Genomic DNA, 23113 nt, shown 5'->3' on the forward strand with positions numbered 1-23113 from the left:
AAATTGATACACCGAAACGACCCACGACGTCATGATGACGACCATAAAACTTCTGTAGTGATTACTTCAATCTTGAAGCCATATAACCCTGTTAGTGGAAAAGAACGTCTGCCAATGAGCAGTGCTTGATAATGTAGCTAATCTCAATTTTAGGGAGAACATCATACATGTCATAGAAACATGTATACCTCCAACTGTACCAGTAATCAATAACTTTCAAGAGCTTTAATTACAAATTTCCGTACTGTTTAAACAGTACTGATGGCTTATAAAGTAAAGTCAATAATTCAGGAGTGCAAAAAACTAACTTTACCTATAAGATCTCAAATTCCGGTGTCACGACCTGTCAAAGCGTGACTGTGTTAATAAATTAAATAAATTATAAATGAAATAGTCAAGAGGAAGGCATCACCCTCGGTCTTAAAGTGTGTTGACCTTGGTCCTGGAGTGAAATCAAATTTGACTGTGTTCTTAAAACGCTGATCTCTGTGAGAAAATTTTTGAAATATGTAGATATTAACTTCGTTGAATCCAGTCAATGGCGGATCCAGGCCTAATCTACTTTTTGGGGCGTATCATAAAGGGTCAATTATGGGGGGTCAGAGGGATGCAGTACCGGCTTCCCCTTCCCTTTTCGCTCGAAGACTTGTTGATTATAAAGATAACACCGAAATTCCCTAGAGAGGGACCCCCTAAAACCAGTCAGCGCCCCCTCGCCTTTCGGAATTTTTGGATCCGCCATTGTCCAGGTATAAGTCATGTGCATGTGTAGTACTATAATATTACATTTTTGAAAAGACAGATATCGATAGTGTCAAGAAGAAGACTGAGAATCTGTGAAAATGTATGCTGCACAACAGACCCTTCTCACTTTAAAAAGCTAAATATGGAAACCGGATACTTAAGATTCCCCGACCTTTATTTTATCTACTTTCTACGGACTCAATATCCAGCATCGGTTGGAGATGTAATTATTTGTAAACATATGTAATAAATTTAAATATATTTAATCTCCAATAAAACGGAAGAAAGAAGTTTGACATGTTGAATATAAAAAAAAATATCTCAACAACTTCGTGACAGGTTAAAGATTTTATGAAGATATGAACTTTGTAAATACTTGAAATGAAGTGTAAACAAAGAGTGTAGTAAGTATCAGTATTTTCTCGGGGCATTTGTATTAAATCGTATCCATAGGTGAATACAGTATATCGTATATTGTAGTTTGCATCCCATTGAAGGTTCATGTGGGAGAGGGATTAAAGAGAATAAATCAAAGTACTTTTTACTGAATCAATTAATATCAGTCGTTTGAATTTTTATGCCTCAAATAATCGTAAAATTGCAAAAATGGGAGATATAAGGATAGTATGGGGGTCGAATTAAAACGTTTCTAAACACAATCTCTTTGTTGTAAATGGTTAATATTGAACTATTTGATTTATTTTTAAATTTACCATTAAGATTAATGCTCCATTGCGCCAGTTTGTGTAATATTCATGTTCGATGTCCGTTTACGTGGACCTCCTTGATGAACGGAAAAAAAATACTTGACATACTGCGTAATTGTACAATAAACTACTAGTTGGCATTTTCCAGTTTCTAAATTTTCAAGTCGAAATTCAATTTACAATGTATCGACTACAAAGTCGAAACTGTCTGTCAAATCATTCAAACTTGAGTCACAATCTTTGAAACAAATCATATCCTTAAATACATGTCCCTCTCAACTAGCTACATTCTTCTATTGATAAGCTTAATACATGTAGCTAAAGCGCCACAATACACGCGTACATGTACATTAGCAAAATGCTAAAGTCATAATTTCAACAATTAAGGCTGATGCAGAAAACACTTTTAATGCCATGGAGTACCTGCAGCTCTATTATCGTTACACATGACCAAAATAGCTAATTAGAACGATTATCATTAACGAAAGTCCTCTGTCATCTTCTAAGCAAAGTTTTTACTTTTCCGGGCTTCCGATATCACGAGGCGGTAACCTTAATAAAGAGTAATCAAGAAAATAAAATAACTAAAATAATACATACAAAGTAACAAAAGCAAATGAGCAACTCTGACTCCACTAAAAACTGGGAGCATGGACCAGGGGCACAATACAGTGAGTGATAAGTAGGGATGGTTTCGAGGTTATAAAACATTTGGCAAAAAAATGACCCGTAAATAATACCATGGAACCCCTTTCTTCATATAAGTTTCTTGATCGGATGCCCCCTTTTTTGTGACTATTTGGATCCGCCAGAGCCTTCAGACTGTTCTTCCAATTGCTACTTAGCATTTCTTTGATCGATGACTATTTTTTAGTCTCACAGAGTTATTGTGCGTCTAAAATTAAACAAGCAACTTGAATATATCGACAGTGAAAGACTGGTTTATTCGGGTAAATGCATAGAAATGGGTTAGAGATCTAAACTGATAAAACATCATGAATATATTGAAGAAAGACAATGCAATTTAAAGCCATTATTAAAGACAACAAACGCAAATTATACTTTGTTCTAGACATTGCTACCGCATTATGCAGATTTCTTCCAGATATATTTGCAGCTCAACGATTATGGAAAAAACTATTGGAATTAGGATATTGTGTTGTTTATAGATTAAAGTCAATTTTTCAAAGTTCTGATTTCGTCATCATCTATATCCACCTCGGTATCAGTTTCCAATAAGATCAGCGATTTCCATCTGTCCCAGATATCGTTCGTATATCCTACACGGATTTCACATACAAACATTTTTTTTTCTTTATTTGTTTTGTTTTGTTTTTTGATCTTTTTTGCTTGATTTGTTGATATTTTGTTGTTACTGCTGATATCTTGTTCAATGATTTCCCTTCATTTGCTCCATCTATATTACTTCTTCAAAACCAAAGAAAAATTGTATTGCTAATGTGCGTAAACTAGACTCAGTTCTGTGGTATTTATTTGCTTAATTTAAAGAGTAATCAAGGGAACCAAGGTTATAGCTGTAATCAAAAGAATATAATCCAGGGACAAAGACCAGACATGGAAAACAGACATACACAACAAAGAACATAAAGTAACTAAAATCATACATGCAAAGTAACAAAAGTAAATGAGCAACTCGGACTCCACTAAAAACTGGTAGCATGGACCAGGTGCACCGGTAGGGTAAGCGTCCTCTGCTTTTCTACAAACGCCCGCCGAGTTGCTCATAAAAAGTCAAGTCCGGGGTAGACAAACGAGGAAAGGTAAACTATGACCCGTTGAATAAATCAGTTTTCATGATGCTGATGGATACATCATAACGATCCACGAGTTAACACATTTTTTCAAAGGTCGGAAATGATACATTACGGTATTGTACTATCAATATAGGTTAATTTTTGGAACGAGCGTCCCTTATTTCCATCTAACTTAGCACCTAAAAAAATGTATGTCGATCCCTACTATCATAATGGATGTTCTATCATAAAGTATATCGTTCTCTGACGTAACATTTGAAGCGATTTTGAGATCCAAACGGCTTTTGAATGACATGAAACAGGGTCGTTTGTATTTGATCCTATCAGGACCATATCATGAGTACATCATGTCAAAAACCGACTCTCCCATTACATCAATGGTTGATTTGTAGCTATTTAAACATATTCAAATCGATCTTGTAATTATAAACAAGATTTTTAACTCAATCATAACCATTTACGCCTTTTCCGTCATTGTATCATTGCTTCCATTTAAACATACAATGTATTTGATTTTTTTGTCCTGTATTACTATTTTAATGTTCAGGCAGGGTATTTTTGTAAATGAAACTATCGTGCCGTTCAATTTATCACAGCGAATTACGTAGAATTGAAGTTCTGTACAGAAACGAGTCATTTTATTTAATGTTTATTCGGAACAAGATGTTTAAGCTTCGTTACTTCTTGAAATTCTAAAGCAATTCCTGAAGAAATTCTTTAAAATTTATGTTCTTCTGCCATTTTGAACGTTCAATTCAAAACGGAAGGAAATGAAAAGAAAAGCTTGTTAGATGAAAATGCTAATACACTGTAAAGTTACCAACAATACAACTACAGATGCAGCGACATAATAGAAGCAACAATCAAGATAAAACTTAATAGTACAAACAAAATAAACAAAACAACTGAAGTTACACGACCAATGTGGACTCTGACAAAATAAATGAGGGAAGTATAGTTGTACTTTAATAAATATTGTGATACATTGATAAGTTCAGTACCAACAAATTAGCTTGAAACCAAAAGTATTGTTTTGACGGGAAGAACAAATCTTGCAGAACTTATTACAAATGATTGTAAAGGAAAATGGACTACATGTATGTTCATGGCTAAAAAGTATCTATGGAAATTACAGTTACTGTACCTCGGTTTTTTTAAACGGATGCCTATTTGCTTGAAATATGACCTTTTCAACTGTTACTTATATCCACTTGGAAATCATGAATCACACATGTACACAGTGCAGTGACGGCTCTTATGGGACACTCAAACCCTTTGTTTGAAAAAAAACTTTGTTGTTTTGCAAAATTATGGCAATACGAACAAATTAAATCCATGAACTCCCTCCTTACAAAAAATTCTCGATCGGACCCTATCTGCACTAATAAACTTATGGATCCGCCTGCAGAGCATATCATGACAAATTAAGTGTAAATATATCTATCAGCTACTTTCATTCAAAAAAATTATTACCAATTCTCATCAAATATCGGCAAAAAATACCGAAGCGTCGGTAGTGGGATTTTTCAAGTACGTCAAAAATAATGGCATTAACATTAATAAAATAGCTGAAGATAAGGTGAACAAGACATCACACACAAACAACTAAAGCTTTAGCAATATGAACTCCCACAAAAAAAAAAGAAGTGACGTCGGGTGCTTCAGAAGGGTGAGCATGTCCTGCTTCGCCAGCGACACTCGTTATATTGCAACTGAGTATAATCCGGTAATAATCTAGCAACAGTTATGCAGCTCCACTGTTGTATCCTATTATAGATACATTTATTCTGAGGTGTTTGAAAATTGTTTTAATAATGTATAATTGTTACTTCCTTTTTTTAAACCTCGAGAAAATATTAACTTTCACACAAATTAAGAAGAAAAAAATACTGCATTGAAATTGTGTCATTTCGATAGTTATGATTATGTATCTAAAATTGAATCTCAAAAATAGTTTGAGTGACGAAGCATTTATAAAATCAGAATTAAATCATGACAAAAAAAAAGTTTTAATTTTCTCAAGTTTGATGTAATAATTATATTAATAATCAAGGTAAAAACGAATCTGGCGTACTATGTCTTATTTCATAACTGTATTGTCATACTTGTGGTAAAGTAAGTATACTTGTGTTGAAAAATACATAATAAAGAGTTTTTCATTTATTGTGATCGGTAACTTATTAATATATCAGCTGAAATCAAAAGAAATTGCACAATCAAGACAAGGTTGTTCTTTGGGTGGTTGTGGTTTTTGATATCATTGTCATTCAAAAGGCCTGAAAAAAATGACGAAAGAAAAAGAAAGAATCTATGTCATGTCGGTCATTTTTGAAGTCAAGACGCCATTCAGGTATGGTAATAAAAGAATCCTCCCGGACTGTGTAAAAAAATTACACCTAAACGCCGGAACTTATGACATGTTTTAGAAAATAATCCTTATTTTTTCCTTGTAGAGGTAATTCAATGTCTTCATGATATTTTATATATCAAATTATACTTAAATAGAAATTAAAGGAAAAAAATCTCTGATTTTTCGATTTGTTATCAGTTATAAATTGTAAATTAAATTAATCAAAGTTTGCTGTAATTCGTTGGAAAACTGATAATTGACGAAATAAGAGGGATCATAATCATGACTCCTCGGTTTAAGGTTTTATATCATATATGTAGACTATCAGATCTTCATTCTTTTCAGAAGTTTGGCAAATACTTTATAAATAGACATTACCTACATATTTGAAAAAAATAAGGACGTTTTGGACAATATGCATTTGTACTTGACAGTACAGCAATTATGCGCATGTTCCTGCGTTATATGTTAGTCGGTTACATGTATAAATCAGGAGAAGAAAGTCGTATCCAAATAAACGATCCCCTTTAATTTCCACAGTAAGGGGTGGGGCAATTAGGGTAGAATTTTTATTCTTTTTAAGTCTTCTTGTTAGCGACTTCTTGCACACGTAATTTCAGAACTGTACAATCATTTGTATACGATTTGCATTATTATATATTACTACACCACTTCATGTTACAGATCTGTGTCGTAGAATCGTCAATTCTAGCTTCAAGCGAGATCAAAATGTACCTCTTAAATATCATACATCTGTTCTACTTATGTTTTTTTACTAGTATGAGAGCAGGAAGTTAACATTAAAAGATGAAATGATCGGTTAGCAGTTAACTCTCTGTAATATACTCTAGCTGAGAAACGCTTGGTCTCCGATTTGTTTTGATTGCAAAACATTCGGGTCATCACGGTTACAAAGTCATCCGATTTTAAATTGAGCACATCGCTACTTCGGTTGAAATTTGCCAACCTTAGCCGATTAACGAACTGTTGCGTTACACAACAAAGTTCCAAGTTCAAAAGTAAAGTCGGTACATATAAAACATTACAGCACAATCTTTAATGAACTTTCAAAACCGACATAAGCTTTCAAAACGTTCTAAAATGTCAAGAATATTTTCGAGAAAAGGAATACGCTTAACTTTCTTATAGATGTACGATATGTCAAAAGATGGAAAAGAACCTGAATGTATATTATCAATCGACCTAAAACTTCAAGTTCCTTCTCACTAAAATTTGTGATTTTTTAAAACTCTGAACCAAGACGTGTTTGAACTTTTAACGCAGACGCAAAGCGTGTGCTTCACATATTCCCGTCGGTCGATATATCAACGATACAATGTATGCTGTATCATAGCGTTCCATTATCAACGAAGTAAAATGTGGTTTTAGTATAGTTAGCCCGACAATTACTTCTTCAATCATAGGCAAAGCCTAAAATAATACACCTTACTCTGGTGGAAGAGGTCTCCATGACAACATGCCGTGTTATCCTGCAATGTATTATAGTTCATATTACCCGCACCTGTTACATGTACATATACATTCTCCTTCAGCCCCGAAGGAATTACAAGATTTTTCCGCTCAAGATGGTTAAATTTTAGACTTCTATCTACGAGCAAGAAGATTGTACCTAAAATATAACTATCAAGAGTGGAGAAATCTTGTAATCCGAGGAGAATCTGTTTCTCCCATAAAATCTATAGAAAACTTGGAAATGTAAAATGGCGGGAAAACTGAACTGAACCCTGAATAAGGCAGAAACTTCGGTAAACTAGACATTTAATGAGGTCCATTCATATCACTTTCAAATGGTTTTGATCTTGTATGACCAAACTTATGCCTTAACTGAACATTTCGTCCAAAATAGTTTCGGTTAAGACAGGTTCGGGGTTCGGAGCTGTTTTGACCCACAGACACTTGTCTCAGAAAAAAAATACCCTTATACCTTATAATAAAAATATAGCGGTGCAGTCAAATTTAGTTCCAACTATCATACACCAACTTAAAGCCTAAAACAATGTTAAGATCGATTGCTAATCCCATATTTGTACACCCTTTTTCCACATTTTCCAACTAAAATTCAATGGCTGCTCTCTTACAAGGAAAAGAAAGGGGAAAATGCCATGATTTATTCACGTACATGTATAAGTGTCTTTGGCGAATAGACAAAATTCATTTCGCGACTAATTTAAAATCAATGACACATTTAAAAATATTATTGATAACAGTAGAACAGTCATACCCATACAAATGCATGACCTGTTTAAAGTGATCTTCCAAAGAAGAGTAAAATTATGGTCACACAAGACAGGTGGTCTTTATATTAATTTTATTAGAATGCATTACATAAGGATATTTTTCATCATAGCCTTTTAGACAGGTTATTGATATGAACAGATGGTTGTTAAGACAATTTTGACTGTAAAAGTCAAACATTGATTCCCTGGAACTCGAGTGTGGAGTGAAACACATGAACTTGAATGCTGAGTGAAATAGTGAAAGTAGCAATCAGACGCGGATCCAAAAATGGGCCTCTAGAATTGGGAAGAATGAAATCTTGATTTTCAAAAAAAGTTTTTTTAAAAATACGCCCCTAACCTGAACGTTTTGGTTCGTCCCTGGCAATATTTCAAGACACACAGTAATTAAAACTGTAAATCAATATTAAGGGTTAAAAAGTAACAAATAAGTTGACAGAAAATTTTTTAACAGGGTCGGAATGTTTTAGTCTACATGCTTGTATAGTACATCTACTTGTAGTCACTGCTTCTCATCGTGGCATGCAAAAATAGGAAATATACAGACGACTAGTAGGCTTGAAATACGAAACTAAAAGTTTCAGGTGATATGTCTGCCTATTTGCACTAATACATTAATTGCAGATTCTGTAAGAATCAGGCAAAATTAAAAAAAGAAATTATGAATCATTCTCAGAAAAAAACCCACAAATTTAACAATTTGGGCGCATAGTTTATGGTCTATTGAAGGCGATTTGACTGTCCGTTCGTCTTAGAAGTGTCAGAGGAGTTCAAAGTTACAATAGAAGGATATAAGTGAGTTATCTCCTTTTGATGATGAAATTGCAATGAATTTCATATAATTCATACCTCGAATGACTAGCACTTAAATGAATGCCATTTCTACATTTCAGATAGCATTTAAATAACTTTTCACAGAAAGACGAGTGAGTGCGTGTGTGTGTGTGTGTGTGTGTGTGTGTGTTGTTGTTGTTGTTGTTTTTATACAGGAAACCCAAAGTACCAAATGCCTGATTCTTGGAGAGAATAGCAAAGTCAGCTCATTAAGCGTGTTGAACTAGACGTATACATGTATCATGTATAAGTACATAGCAGGGTCTCTGAATAATCCAACGTTCCCTCTTATTCATGAAATTCATCTCTTTCCTCACGTATTTATTGATGCACAATGGCGAATGTGACTACAGTTTTTTAAAAATTAATCATTAAATCGCTTCCATTGAATGATCAGAAATTGAAAAAAACTATATTCTTTATAAGCTAACGCTTTGTTTCTCGATTCTTGTCTCATCCCACGGCATGTCTGCCATGAAGCTAGTAATAAAGAGCCCTTTACATGTAAATAACAAATAAGTTTTTTTTTATTTTCAAATACAGAGGCAGTTGCATCAATAATTTAAGCAAAGTATGATGAATGACGATTTTAACATTAGACAATCCTTTAGTACATTCATTACATAATACAGTCAAGTATTATGTATTTATCAGATGGTTGGAATTTGCTGAGTATGCAGATTTTAAACAGCAGTTACAGTTCAATTTGCTTAATGGAACAACGTAGATACTTGTACATCTGACCCTCTGGGTAGTTTCATTTAATGTAATCCATGATACAAGACAATAAAATTGATTCCTAATTTGTATAATCTAAATGACAATGTGTCAATAGAAGACCCAGAAGGGCAGCATCCAGACACTTTGAAAAGGAGGGGTGCCAGCCGTGGTCAGTCAGAAAAAAGGGAGGTGCTAGAATATTATTTGCCTTTTTTGTTAATTTTACGGATGAAAATTACAATTTTTTCAATTAGAAGGGGCTGCCATCCTCTGCACCCCCTCTGGAACCGCCACTGCCCAAGCCAATAGGACTAAGATACGCGATCTGACATGATCCTTTTTGGAGAATAGCGTATTCGAAGAGATTGGACCCAGGCAATTTCTAGCAGACGACATTTTTTTTTAATTCATTTGTGATCATATAAAACTTACATGTATTATATGTTTTCTGTTCACTTCGTTTATAATTTACTGAAGTGGTAACATGTAAGATATAACGATACATAGAAGATAGAATGAATAAAGACTTTTAAAAAAGGGGGAAGATACTCTTTGATCTATTTCATAATCTAGTTATCAACAGAAAAAATCCTCTGATAAATATAATTTTAACGTACAATACATTGAAACAAAATAAAATTGCTCTGTGCAGAGCTGTCTTGTTTTACACTGACAATCTTGTACACTGTTATAAGAACAAATATTTCGTATGATTACATTAACTGTGCATAGCATATGCATTGAAATAATATATTCCCATTGGTCGATGGAACACATCATCGAGCTATTGGTTTAATTAAAAGGACAATTAGGTGGTCTACTTCTATTGCTCACTGTACTAATATATATGATATATGTACGGAGCCCTTTAAGTGCCATGAAAAGAAAAAAATATATATTAAGTCGTGCGCACGAAATATTAAATCGTGCGCACAATATATTAAGACGTGCGCACGAAATACTAAATCGTGCGCACGATATACTAAGTCGTGCGCACGAAATACTAAATCATTCGCACAATATATTAAGACGTGCGCACGAAATACTAAATCGTGCGCACGATATATTAAGACGTGCGCACGAAATACTAAATCAGGCGCACGAAATACTAAATCGTGCGCACGATATACTAAGTCGTGCGCACGAAATACAATGTCAATAACATCAAGTCGTGCGCACGATATATAAAATCGTGCCCACGAAATACTATGTCGTGCGCACGAAATACTAAGTCGTGCGCACGAAATACGAAGTTGTGCGCACGGAATACTGAATCGTGCACGACTTAATATATTGTGCGCACGATTTAGTATTCCTTGCGCACGACTTAGTTTGTCGTGCGTACGACTTGATATTATTGACATTGTATTTCGTAAGCACGACTTAGTATATCGTGCGCACGATTAAATATTTCATGCGCACGATTCAATATTTCGTGCGCACGACTTAATATATATTTTTTTCTTTACATGGCACTTAAAGGGCTTCGTATATATGTATATCTAAATTATGATAAAAATTAAAATAAGAGAAATTATAAGAATTAAATGTACTTTTACTCGTGGATCAAGAGATGAACAGTTACGCCTACAAATATATCGATTCAAGAATGTGTCGCTCAAATTGCTCATTCAAGAATCCGTATCTGAGTTTTCCAGACAAGAAGAAAACGCAAAAAAATAAAACACATAAAATAAATAAAAACATTGAAGGCACGTGCTAAGTTGTCTAATTGTACATGCTCCATCATTTATTATTCAATGCAGAAAATAATCAAAATCGATAAATGTCTGGTAATTTTGCATACAAAATGAACCAATTAACAAAATTACAGCAATTCGATACAGATTAATGAATATTATAATTCTATCATGAAACACAGCGGAAGCAGAAAATGCTGAGCACAAGAAAATAAATCAACAATAACGGGCATGATATCCGCATGACTGCAATGTAAAAGTTTAAGTAGCAGCAGATTAAAATATCGTGAACCTTAATTCTCCATGGACTGTGGGGTAAGAGCGGATCCGGTGGGGGTCAGGATGGGTTACGCTGGTGGACCCGCTTTTGATGGAAAATTTCGTGCAAACATTTGGCAAAAATGAGCATACAATAGCACAGAACCCCTTTTTTCAAGAACCCTCTTAAATCCCCTCTCTCAAAATCTTGTGATCCGCCCGTCATGTCTGGTTCATAGAACTTAATATATAGTCCGTTTTAACTGTAGGCGTTTATGTGTCTCGTTTATGATAAATATAATTATCTTGTTCATGATTATGAGTTTTTCATTTACATTGTACTATAGTAGGCTGATGGTGCAATGTGCTGGGTTTTTATATGGATGAGATTTGGGGATGGTTGTGAGGCATGAAATAACAAATAAGACTTTCATATTTTATCGGTGTGGTAAGATAAGGTGAAGTTGCAAGAAGTTGGGGTTGAGGAGGAAGTAAGGCTATACAGTCGAACATCGAAGTGTCGAACTCGGATGGTTCGAAATCTCGGATAGCTAATTTGACAGTTCAGTCAAGAACCTTCTTACTTCAATTCAATATTACTCGAAATCAGATGAATCGAAATCTTGGATAATTCGAGGTTTTAAATCAGTCGATAAGTTTTCCAGGTTAATTAACACTGGTCTAGAAGTTTTCCAGTAGGAAAACTGTTTGTTTGTATATTGAAGATCAGAAGAGAAATCAAGGGAAGGGAGATTCTAGCGGAAATCAAAAGAACGCAATTAAGGGACAAAGATCAGACAGGGAAAACAGACACACAACAAAGAACATGAAATAACCATAATAATACGTACAAAGAAAGACAAGGGAAATAACCAACTCGAACGCCACTAAAAACTGGGGTCATGAACCAGGTGAAACCAGTAGGGTAGGCATCGTCTGCTTTTCTAGAAACAGCCGCCGAGTTTTCATAAAAAAATTCTATTCTGGGGTAAGAAAATGGAAAGGAAAACTATGACATGTTGATCAAATCGGTTCTCATGGTGCTGATGGATACAACATAACGATCCACGAGTTCATGTAGACGACCATAAAACTTCTGTAGAGACGACGTCAATCTTGTACAGTGTAGCAACATAACCCTTTTCCAGAAGCCTAATCATAAGACGTTTTGCGCGGTACAAAAATTCTGCGTAGTCACTGCAAGCTCTGGCATAAGATATGAATTTTGATATGAAAACTCCATGCGTAGGTGCAGAAGGGATGTTGCCACAGATGAAATGAAATTTGACAATAAAGAATGAAAACTCGTCATTTTTGTCGTATAGTTTGGTCAATAGTTTTCCTTTTATATCGATCTCTATAAGCATAGGTCAAGGTATGAGACTGAATTCACAGTGTTTGTAGTATCCTTTATCTCGGCGGGTGTTTGTAGAAAAGCAGAGGACGCTTACCCTACCGGTGCACCTGGTCCATGCTCCAGTTTTTAGTGGAGTCCGAGTTGTTCGTTTGCTTTTGTTACTTTGTATGTATGATTTTAGTTACTTTATGTTCTTCGTTTTGTATGTCTGTTTTCCATGTCTGGTTTTTGTCCCTGGATTACATTCTTTCGATTACTGCTATAATCTCGGTTCCCTTGATTACTCTCTCAAGATCTTTGGGGTAGATGCGATGTGTAAAATTCCCCGAAACTATGATTGTTTAACGATAATACGTCATCTATATAGCGGAAACTGAGATTAAAGGATTTGGCTAAACGATGTTCTTTCCTTTGAATCATATCAGCTGTGAAGTCAGCCATTAAGATTGAAGGAATAGGTCAGCGACAAGAGGAACACAATTTATGTGTTGGCTAAATTATAGTAAACGTGAATTTCACGTAATTTCTGACACCAGAATTTGCTCAGTTTCGGTATAAATCACGTGAAATTCAAGGTCGGAATACACTCGTGACAGGTCATTGTTGTATTAGATACATGTAGATATTTTTATACATGTATTTTTCTATAGAACGATGTGTCACACTAATTAAGCCTTTTATTTTCCACTGTCAATTAAACACTATTTAGATCAATAAAGCAAGTTGTATATCTTAGCATATAATGCTCAGCATCACGAACGCATCATTGGCACAGTGATTCATGTTTCAACTGAAAGAAACGTTCATTTGAATAACAGAAAACGTTAAGGCAAAATGTATAGAATGGGCGCTTATAAATGTAAACAACCTTGAATCCAAAACAGTAAATAACTTTCGAGGTCATCACTATAAGGTCTTCAATAAGTGTAAATACACTTTTTAATGGTGCAAAGTGATGATTTGCGTTATCGGAGGGTAGGTAAACTGTGTTCATTTTGTCCAAAATGTGGAAAAATTAGCAACTTGATAGCTTAGACCTTCCTTATTTTAAGTTTTGGATCGGACCTCTCCCCCTTCCCGCCTTAATTTAAGAAAAAAAAACGCTCATAACTTGAAGCCATAGTTATAAGCGGTATTCGCGACTCTTGAAGTACATTCGTAATTGATTCATTACATGTATGTGACTAACAAATTACGATTTTCTCACCCGAATGTAAACCTGCGTTCAATTGATATTAAAGTACGTAAGGTTTTAGTATAGTTTTTGGGTTTTTTTTATACTTTCCTGAATTCAACTTTTTTCCCTAATTTTCAATTTCAGTTATTTAATTAAAACACACATGAAAGAACACTGATATTAGTTGCATATAATGCAAGCTCGTTTTAGCATGAGCGATTAAATTCTGTGTGTTAAAAATGTAACATTATTAGATAAAGAGCATTTACGACTGCATGTTTTGGTCCAGAAAGTTATCTCCAAAAAGATCACTTTTTTATTATTTTGTTTTGACTCGTAAGTTATAAAAGTACATATATGTGTATGTACTTTAGGTGTATTTTTCTCATTTCATGTAATTACTCTTGAAGTTGCAACACTCAGATATACTAACTTATGTGTCAGTGTATGTAAGAATCAGGCATTGGGTGAAACATGGTATTAAAAAACATCATTTTGATAGTGTAATTTGACTATTTGCACCATTACAATCAAGGAAAAAAGGCAAGATTTTCCATATCATTTTGGCATATTGAGTTATAATATCATTGAAATGCACTGAAAATTTCAAGGGCAGATAACTGTGTCAAGAACTTAATTGTTTTAACATTCTATTGAAAAAATTCTGAGCAAAGCCAGTGATGCAGAGATCAAATAATGGCCTTTTCAAACAGAGAAAGTACCCTTGAGTAATATCACATTGTCAGATCGGCGGGGTTTTGACATGCATGTTTCTGATTTTTTCCATTCTGCCTGAATCTTACAAACACTAACACTTAATGACAATTTTATGTCATGGATAGCCGATTCATTCAGTCCACGTTACGCCCCGTGCAGGTCCGGGTGTTAAAAGAAAAGGCCTGCAGCAGCGCTAAGCTTGTATAAGGCGACTAAATAGTGCTCAGAAACATAGCCGGGGGCTAGGCGCTCTGCCCACAGAGCAACTGGGATGTGTGCCCCAGGTGGTGGAATGGGGTACCCCTGGCGTGTTACATGCTAGGGTTGTCAGGCTATAATACGGAAAACCTGACCGCAAACCATAGTGGTGCACCGTGTTTGGAAAGATGCCACGTTCCTCGCACGTTAAAGAACCCTGCTGTGGTATTCAATAGGAGTAGGAACCTTTGCGCTCCGCCACAGGAGGCTAAATTGCCCTACCTTACCCATCCCCCCTTTTTCCAGTGGCAATCAAAATGTGCGACCCTATTATCCTTGTGACTTCATTTCATGTTCATTTTATCATCCATTTCATGTTCATTGTCTGAATATAGCTGAAATATTGCTGCTCGGACGTTAAACCCCAACAAACAAACAAACAAACAAACAGTCCACGTTACCAGTTTCAGATTTTTAATAAAATATAATGTTATAGAAACGCTTGATGAGCTTGATAGTTCGTTACCTGTAAAAGGTCACCTTCCTAGCGGATACAATGGGGAGTGGGTCCGGGAATTTGGATTTAAATAAGCAAGTAATAAACAAATGTGCGTTTGATTTTGATGTGGGAGATAGAAATATGATTTTCCTTTTTTTATTATTCTAGTCCAGAATTTCTACATTACATCAATGAAATTTAAAGGGACCGAATGATAACATTGGTATTTTTTCTCCTTTTAATTTAAACTTGATCCTTCAAGTTGCCTCCCACATCAAATTATTGTCTTCTTATTTCTAATGGATAGCTCATTTCATTGTGGCATTTCAACTGGGTGCAATGTGACAGTAACTGTATGCACAGTTGACGCTCAAGATGTGAAAATAAAATAAAGATAAAATTTTCCCTTAGGTTACAGACCATCAATTGCATCATCTATTTGGAACGTATGGAAAAAATTTCCTACGCCAAGGTACAAAGTAGCATGTCATTGTAAAATAAAAATTGACAATATTTTTAAATTGATGAACTTTTTTCAAGAAGGGAATTTTATTCTGATAATTTTGAGTCCAAGGTATGCTGCCTCAAACCTAAATAAATTGATTTGGTGGAACTGTAAATAAACATGGTCTAAAAAGAATTTTTAGGATTCCCCAGGCTATTTTAGGGTAGATTAGTTCCGAGTGTTAGTGCTGCACTGCAAGGTAGTAAACCCCTTGTGAAATTTTGAGTGACATAGCAGTACATGTGTACATATGGTTTTTGTTAAGTTAAATTAAGGTAAACTACTGAGGATCCCCTGGAAATGAGCAAATTAAAATAGAGAGTAATGGGAATCTGAATTAGTGGTTTGAAGCCATTAATCCTTGCATTTCTATCATTTCCAGAATACTTAACAAATGGAAGGTACTACTTTAAAGTTAATGAAAGCTTTTTTAACATAGACGTCATGTAGACGTCAGTCGAGATGTCCTGTTTTGATCACGTGACCAAAGATTTTTCTCATGATAAGGCAGCAAACTGCATTTGATTTTCTGGGGGAGGGGTCTGTTGTTTTTTTTTACAAGACAAACTTTTTTCGCTTTTGGAGAATAACCAATTTATTTTTTTTTTCACAAGTTAAAAACTATTGTTTGCTCCAAATATACGGTTAAAGCTATACAACGCTGATTATAAACACAAAAATTTGTTTAGTATTTTACATTGCTCGCGACATATTATATTTTCCTCCAATTTGGAAACAAACCTTAAAAAAATCGTTACCCCGCCCCCAAAAAATAAAAGTTTGCTGCCTTACTAGTCGCAGATGTATTTGTACGTAAGGCCATGTTAATTAATTAATATATGTAAGTACACAACTGTTTTAACTTTTTTTGTGAATTAGCCAGTATATGCAAACTTGGTATCATTTAATAGCTTATCTATACATTTAAATGGAGATGACATCTGTCATTGTGTGTATCGCTTCTCTTAGCTTCCTACCACGATAAATTAATCATCATCCATTTGTGTTCTATTTTAACTTACTAAAGATGTAGAGATTATTGTTTAAGGAGGTAGACCTAAGGTAAGGGACATAACTCTTACAAATCATTGGCATGTGTGTAGAGTATTTTATATCATTCTCATCTAAGCATTAAAGTAACCTGGATTGATTTCATTCTATTTCAAATGAAAGCTTGATAGGCTTTGGTGAAATTTAATATGCTGCAAACATATCACTGATTTCAAGAGTTATGTCCCTTACCCCATGTCTACCTCAATAAAAGCGTAATAATGATAATCCAATAATCAAAAACACAGATGTCACTAACTGGCTTCCTTAGTGTAGCAAACGTTGAACTACTAAGTCGTTTGCAGCACCAGGCTTACCAAAATCTGAGGTATCTACCATATTTACAACTCCGCTGTGATTCTCTTTGTCGCTTTAAAACGTGGATATTCAAGAAAATATTAACATTAAAATGCTTGATCAAGTATCGCGTGTTAAATACATGTACTGTAAATGTAATATATGTACATACAAGAAAACTTGTACCTGATTGAAAGCACAAATTCTGTCATTTTTGTTTTTTTGTTTTTTTTCATACTCATGTCATTCGGTATTCCATTCGGAACACACCTGCATGGTAAACGCGAATACATTAAATCTTTAAAATATTTTCAAATTTAAGCTCTAACGATCAAAGGTTCGCATCTAATTAGAAAATCTGAGATACATCGACTGTAACTTAATCACATTTGGAATTGTTGAAATTGCGTGCCCGCCAGTCTAATTACTGTTTTGAATTGCGGATCGAGTTCAGATGTGCTCAATTTAGCATAATATAATGATATCATTTGACCTTATCTTGTAACTTTTGCGGTAGACCTTACATGTATATCATTGTATACATGCATGTATAAACCGTGGATAGAATTTGATCATTAAAACAAAAAAAATCTGAATTATTTTATTTTGTTTTTATTTTGAACATTCAGTAGTCTTACTATGTTCATGAAAATAAAAATCGGTCCACTTTTCTGGATATTTATAAGCATGGCGGACATTTTGCGCAGGATTTGCGCAGTGATATAAAATAAACTATTTATCACTGCGCAAATATATGGAAGTGTAAAATAGACTAAGAAATATAAGAAAAAAATCAAGACACATAGATACAAAATATTGACTCATACATGTATGAATCCGATGATTTTTCAGTTGAAAGAACAGAATCAAGAAAGGCAAATTAAACTACACGTACATGAGTAGAAAATGTTCGCTTTTGAGATTGCATTTTATTTTCATTTAAACGTAAAAAAAAACTGGGAAAGAAAAAATTGATATCTCATATTCTATCTTATATCAATATTAGTGTCTGCTTGTTGATACATCACCTTTAAGTTGCAAGTCATGGCCTATTATATTCAACACCCACTTTTTCCATGATAATAAGAAAGCAATTTGCAGTCATACAATAACTTTGAAAATTACAAATTTAATACTTAAAGAAGAAACCTAGGTAACGTGACACCCACGTTTTTTAATAATCATCTACTTTTCCATCTTTTAGTATATGTATTGTTTATCCTAACCCATTCCACTTTCTGTCCGTGTATTATGACATCGCATCAGATATCAGCCAGGCCATTTACACGACAAAATATGTTAACAGTTACGAAGCGTTTTGTTAAAAAACTAGACCGTGAACTGATACGTTAATTTTAAATAATCATAATTACGAGAATGGGGGATGACATTTGTAAAGACGCTCTCAATTCGAAATCCGAAAAACAGTGGAAATTATCTATATTTAAAAAAAAAAAGATAGGTTGGTTTTGAATTTAAAAAAAACGAGTTGAATGGGGTCAGATACCAACCAAAGAATGTTAATTTGGGTACTAGGAATCATCACGTGATAAATCTGAACATAACGTTAGGTTCACCTCAAGTTCCCAGTGCTCTTTTCTACAAGCAAGTCACTTATTGAAAAGTGGATTCTTGCACTCCTTAATTTCATTTTGGATGAGGATGGATGGTAATACTTGTCCGCCAATATATTCAGCATATTGCTGACCTGATGACCCCTTTCTACTTATTTATCCATACGAGAGCACATGAAATAGATAACATAGAGTGTATGTATGTTTTGCTTTTTTGATTAGTTTAAAGGCGCATCCGGTAACCAAGGCAATACGACAGTACTCCATTTTTAACCACAGATACTAATGTTCATTTTCTAATGACATCGAGTTTGGTGTTTGGGGTGTTTCCCAAAAGTTCTGAATTACCACTTACATGTAACTATCGTTATCACTTCACATAGTATAATATTGTAATAATGGTATACCGAAACTCATATACAGAAAACCAAACAAATGCATCCATTAACGGATCAATGGGATCCGGGGGTTGGACCCCCTTTTCGGAAAATTAGCTAATTGTGTGTAAATTAGGGCAAAAATGAGCAAATCTTAAACCCCCCTTTCCTAAACCATCCTTTTCAGTCTCTAGATCCACCCCTTAAATGGTGTTTTGATGAATTCATCATTGCTTATATATTGTGTATGTTTCAATCGGCGGAGCATGTTTTTTTTATATTAAATATTTTCTTAAATATTAGGGAATTTAAGACTTCAGTCTTTGTTTCAATATCCTATCTGCTTGTTAATGAACAGAAAAGTCACATTTTAAAAGCACGACTACATTGAAATAACCGCTTTTAGATACATGTATATGTAAATGTAGAATTGAAAATGCATAAAATATAACACGAAGGTAAAGTGATATCAGTTGTGTTCTTTGTTCTCGCATTTTATTTTAATTTTTTTTCAATATCAACGACTGACATTAATACAGGTAGGATGACCCGTGCAAGTCAGACATTTGTAAAGGTCTACTGAAAGTGTTTTTGACTGAACAGGGTTATTAATTTAATTCAATTACATGTACTTGTAGCATATGCACATGGCTGGTTACAATGTATAATTATATATATTAATATTAATATATATATTATATAAAGTTATATATAGTTTACATGTAATTATACATCTATACATATGCCCCCTTTTTATACACAGCATCACTCTATTACCATTGTTTTAACATTATTTTGGTTTCTATGGTTGTATATTCTGGATCGCTTACTTTCTTAAAAGAATACGTATACATGTGCATGTACATGCTGATGAATGATACTACACATGTGTATCTAGTAAAGCTGATGGCACATGTGTTCATAGGTAAGAATTTCCATCTTTACACTTCAAGGGCTATGAAGTGTGGTACTTGTCTTTAAGTAGGATTTGAGAATATTTTTGATCACATTTCTTTAAAAAATATTTACAATTTAAAAAAAAGAACTTTAAATGACATGAATATGAAGCTTGTAATAGAGTAATAAAAGAAAATATCATATTCTTACATGTACATGGAGAACCACGTGCTAACGATCCATACCAAAGTACTCATACAACACTAAAGCCTACATGTCATACATGCACATACTCAAAAGACAGGAAGTACATGTATCTGTACACATAATTATTTTTACTATAGTTTTGTTTACATGAAAGTTGTTTATTAGTACAGTACATGTATCAAATGACTTACCGTTATGTAATTAAAATGGAATATCAGCTTACGTAGACACCTACATGGCAATCTTACATACGAGTACGTGTACACTGTACGACACATTTTTTTCACATTAATTTGATCACAATATCATCTTGTGTAGGTGCAATATCTCTCTATGTTTAGTTATCTAATCCCAACATGAATTGAGGGTGGTACAATTAAGTTCAAAGGCGCTCTAAATACAACAATGAAATCACTTGACTGCTTGAATTCAAGGCCGATCAGATTCTAAAGGCCCTATAAATTGTTCTCCAATGCAAAATTGATACTTGTTGCATACGATGTTATATTGTTTATGCTAAAGGCATACATGCTATTATTCCTTATACGCTTCAGTATGCTATGAACTTAAACAGTTTTTTCCATAATTTACAAATGTAGAAGAGGGAAGTATCATTTTTACTAATGCACTTTATGAATAATAGATGAAAATCTTATCAAAATGCTAAAGATGCCGTGACGAAACGAAACAATTTTATCATTGAAATAAAAGTTCGTCTTGAATCCCCAACATCTTTCTATTAAGGGATTTTGAGAGTCGCAATACCATAAAATAACACTTCAATATGTAAAATAAGGACATTTCAGCTAAGCGTATCATTATTATTGCGATTAAAGTGTTAATACTTAAGATATTGATCTTGAATCATCCGTTCAAGGACAATAACATTGTAGTGTACTGCTTCACCTGGAAAAATTTTAAAGTATTATCATGGTCAACTAATGAAAGAGTAATCAAGCGAACCAAGATTCTAGCGGAAATCAAAAGAATGTAATCCAGGGACAAAGACCAGACATGGAAAACAGTCAAACGCAACAAAGAACTTATTAAAGTAACTAAAATAATACATACAAAGTAACAAAAGTAAATGACTAAGACTCCACTGAAAACTGGGAGCATGGACCAGGTGAACCGGTAGGGTAAGCGTCCTCTGCTTTTCTAGAAACAACCGCCGAGAAAAATACTAATAGGGTAATTGATTGGAAAGAGTGAATAACCAAAATATTATCACGAGTGCCGAAGAACGCCTAGATTTAACGAGTGGGCGGAACATGTTCCGCGCACGAGTTAAACCTTCAAAGCGTTCTTTGTTCGAGTGATCATATATTGTTATTCACGATAACTAATTGATTATCCTTTTTATCACATAGATTTCATTCATAATTTATCGATATTTTCAACATGAATTTAAAATTTTGTGATTGGCGGATTGATATTAAAGTTGTAACGTGTTGGTAGGAGAAAATTTGAGAGTGAAATAACCGAATTAATTTCACAGTGTGAATTATCAAAATTAATTACATTTGGAACATTCAATAAAACACTGCTATCTGTATAATGATAATTGATCACATGATGGGTGATGGTATCTGAGCAGAAAATGTAAGAGCATGACAAGAACTCGCAACACCGTTATTTCGTTAAGACCTTGTTGGAAATAATGCATTTGTATATAAGATTAAGCACATGCAAAGTGACGAAACGAACTTGAAAGATCCTTAATGGTTACCTTTCAACAAAAACGCTCGCCATCCATCTTAAAGTAATCGAAAGATATTCTATGGAGGCGTCATGCTATTGTGCCAATTTTATAAATATTCACTATTTCATTTACGCTATTTTCCGGGTAAACATTAAGTAAAGGTAGATATACATGTATAAAATTCCAAGCAATTAGTTTGAACGATTTGTACTCATAAAACTATAAAACTCGAATGTAGAACCAAGTATGATATAGTACCAGTCATATAAATTCCCTGGAGTAGAACAGACCTGTAATGTTGTTTCTGTTTTATTGTAAACAAACATGTATAAACCATGTTGAAACGACTAAATACTCTGTGTTATGCTGTAAATGCAATTTCAGTGTTTAATCTTTAACATTTAATGAGTTTTCATGCTCAAAATCAAATATCCACTTCCCCGTTGTGAGCAGGGGTACCTTATTTTGTAACAGATAATGCTGAAGAACATAACGTATGACTATATTATATTAAATTCACCTGTAATTGGCGCAGATTCAATATTAATTTTTGACTCAAAAGAAAGACATTTTTAGCGCAAATGAAATCCTAATTGGCGCAAAAGTAATGCGTCGATTCTATGGAACTTATCCTATTCATATATATTGATTCACTTTTCTCATACTGTCTATGTATATGCAAAGTCATGTATACCAAACACAATCACAAATAAAGCAGTTCACTCAGTAAATATTTTGACAAGTTGGTAATATTAAGGAGTCTTAAATTTAAAATAAATAAAATTAAGTTCTTGTCAAATGAGTAGATGCATGCAAATGTACATGAAACAGCTTCTCTAACAGTTCGTGATACATGTATGATTTTAGGCATTGGCCATGAAGGACAGTGTTATTTGTGGTCATATTCGTAATGATTTCGTTGATAATGTTTCGACCAATAGAAATATGCAAAACTTTTAAACTATACCGGCTGTACGACTGCGCTAAAAGTTCAAACAATTACTTCAAAATTACACTCGTGACTGATAAACCAATTACACAAATGGTAAATTTGAGTGCGTTATGCCGATTAATTAAGGACTAACTAACTAAGGGGGTTTTTAACGTCCTTGACTACCCTGTCGGGTCCCGCACGGACGGTTTTAATTAAGGAGGTAGACCTAGGGTAAGGGTAATTACTCTTACAAATCACTGGCACGTTCACCATTTT

At 34.1% G+C, this 23113-nt stretch overlaps 1 protein-coding gene across 1 annotated transcript in view; it reads right to left on the bottom strand.

Annotated features, from left to right (window-relative positions):
- The window catches only part of LOC148626576 (A disintegrin and metalloproteinase with thrombospondin motifs 4-like), an 86845-nt gene extending 66506 nt beyond the window's left edge, over positions 1–20339 (bottom strand). Inside the window, 1 exon segment of the mRNA XM_088570652.1 lies at positions 20205–20339. The gene's annotated coding sequence lies outside the window, so the exon portion shown is untranslated.
- Between the last annotated feature and the right edge of the window lie 2774 nt (positions 20340–23113).

The sequence above is a fragment of the Perna viridis genome, chromosome 2, assembly GCF_037379345.1.
Source record: "Perna viridis isolate PV_CMFRI_1.1 ecotype Kerala chromosome 2, ASM3737934v1, whole genome shotgun sequence".
Classification (NCBI taxonomy): domain Eukaryota; kingdom Metazoa; phylum Mollusca; class Bivalvia; order Mytilida; family Mytilidae; genus Perna; species Perna viridis.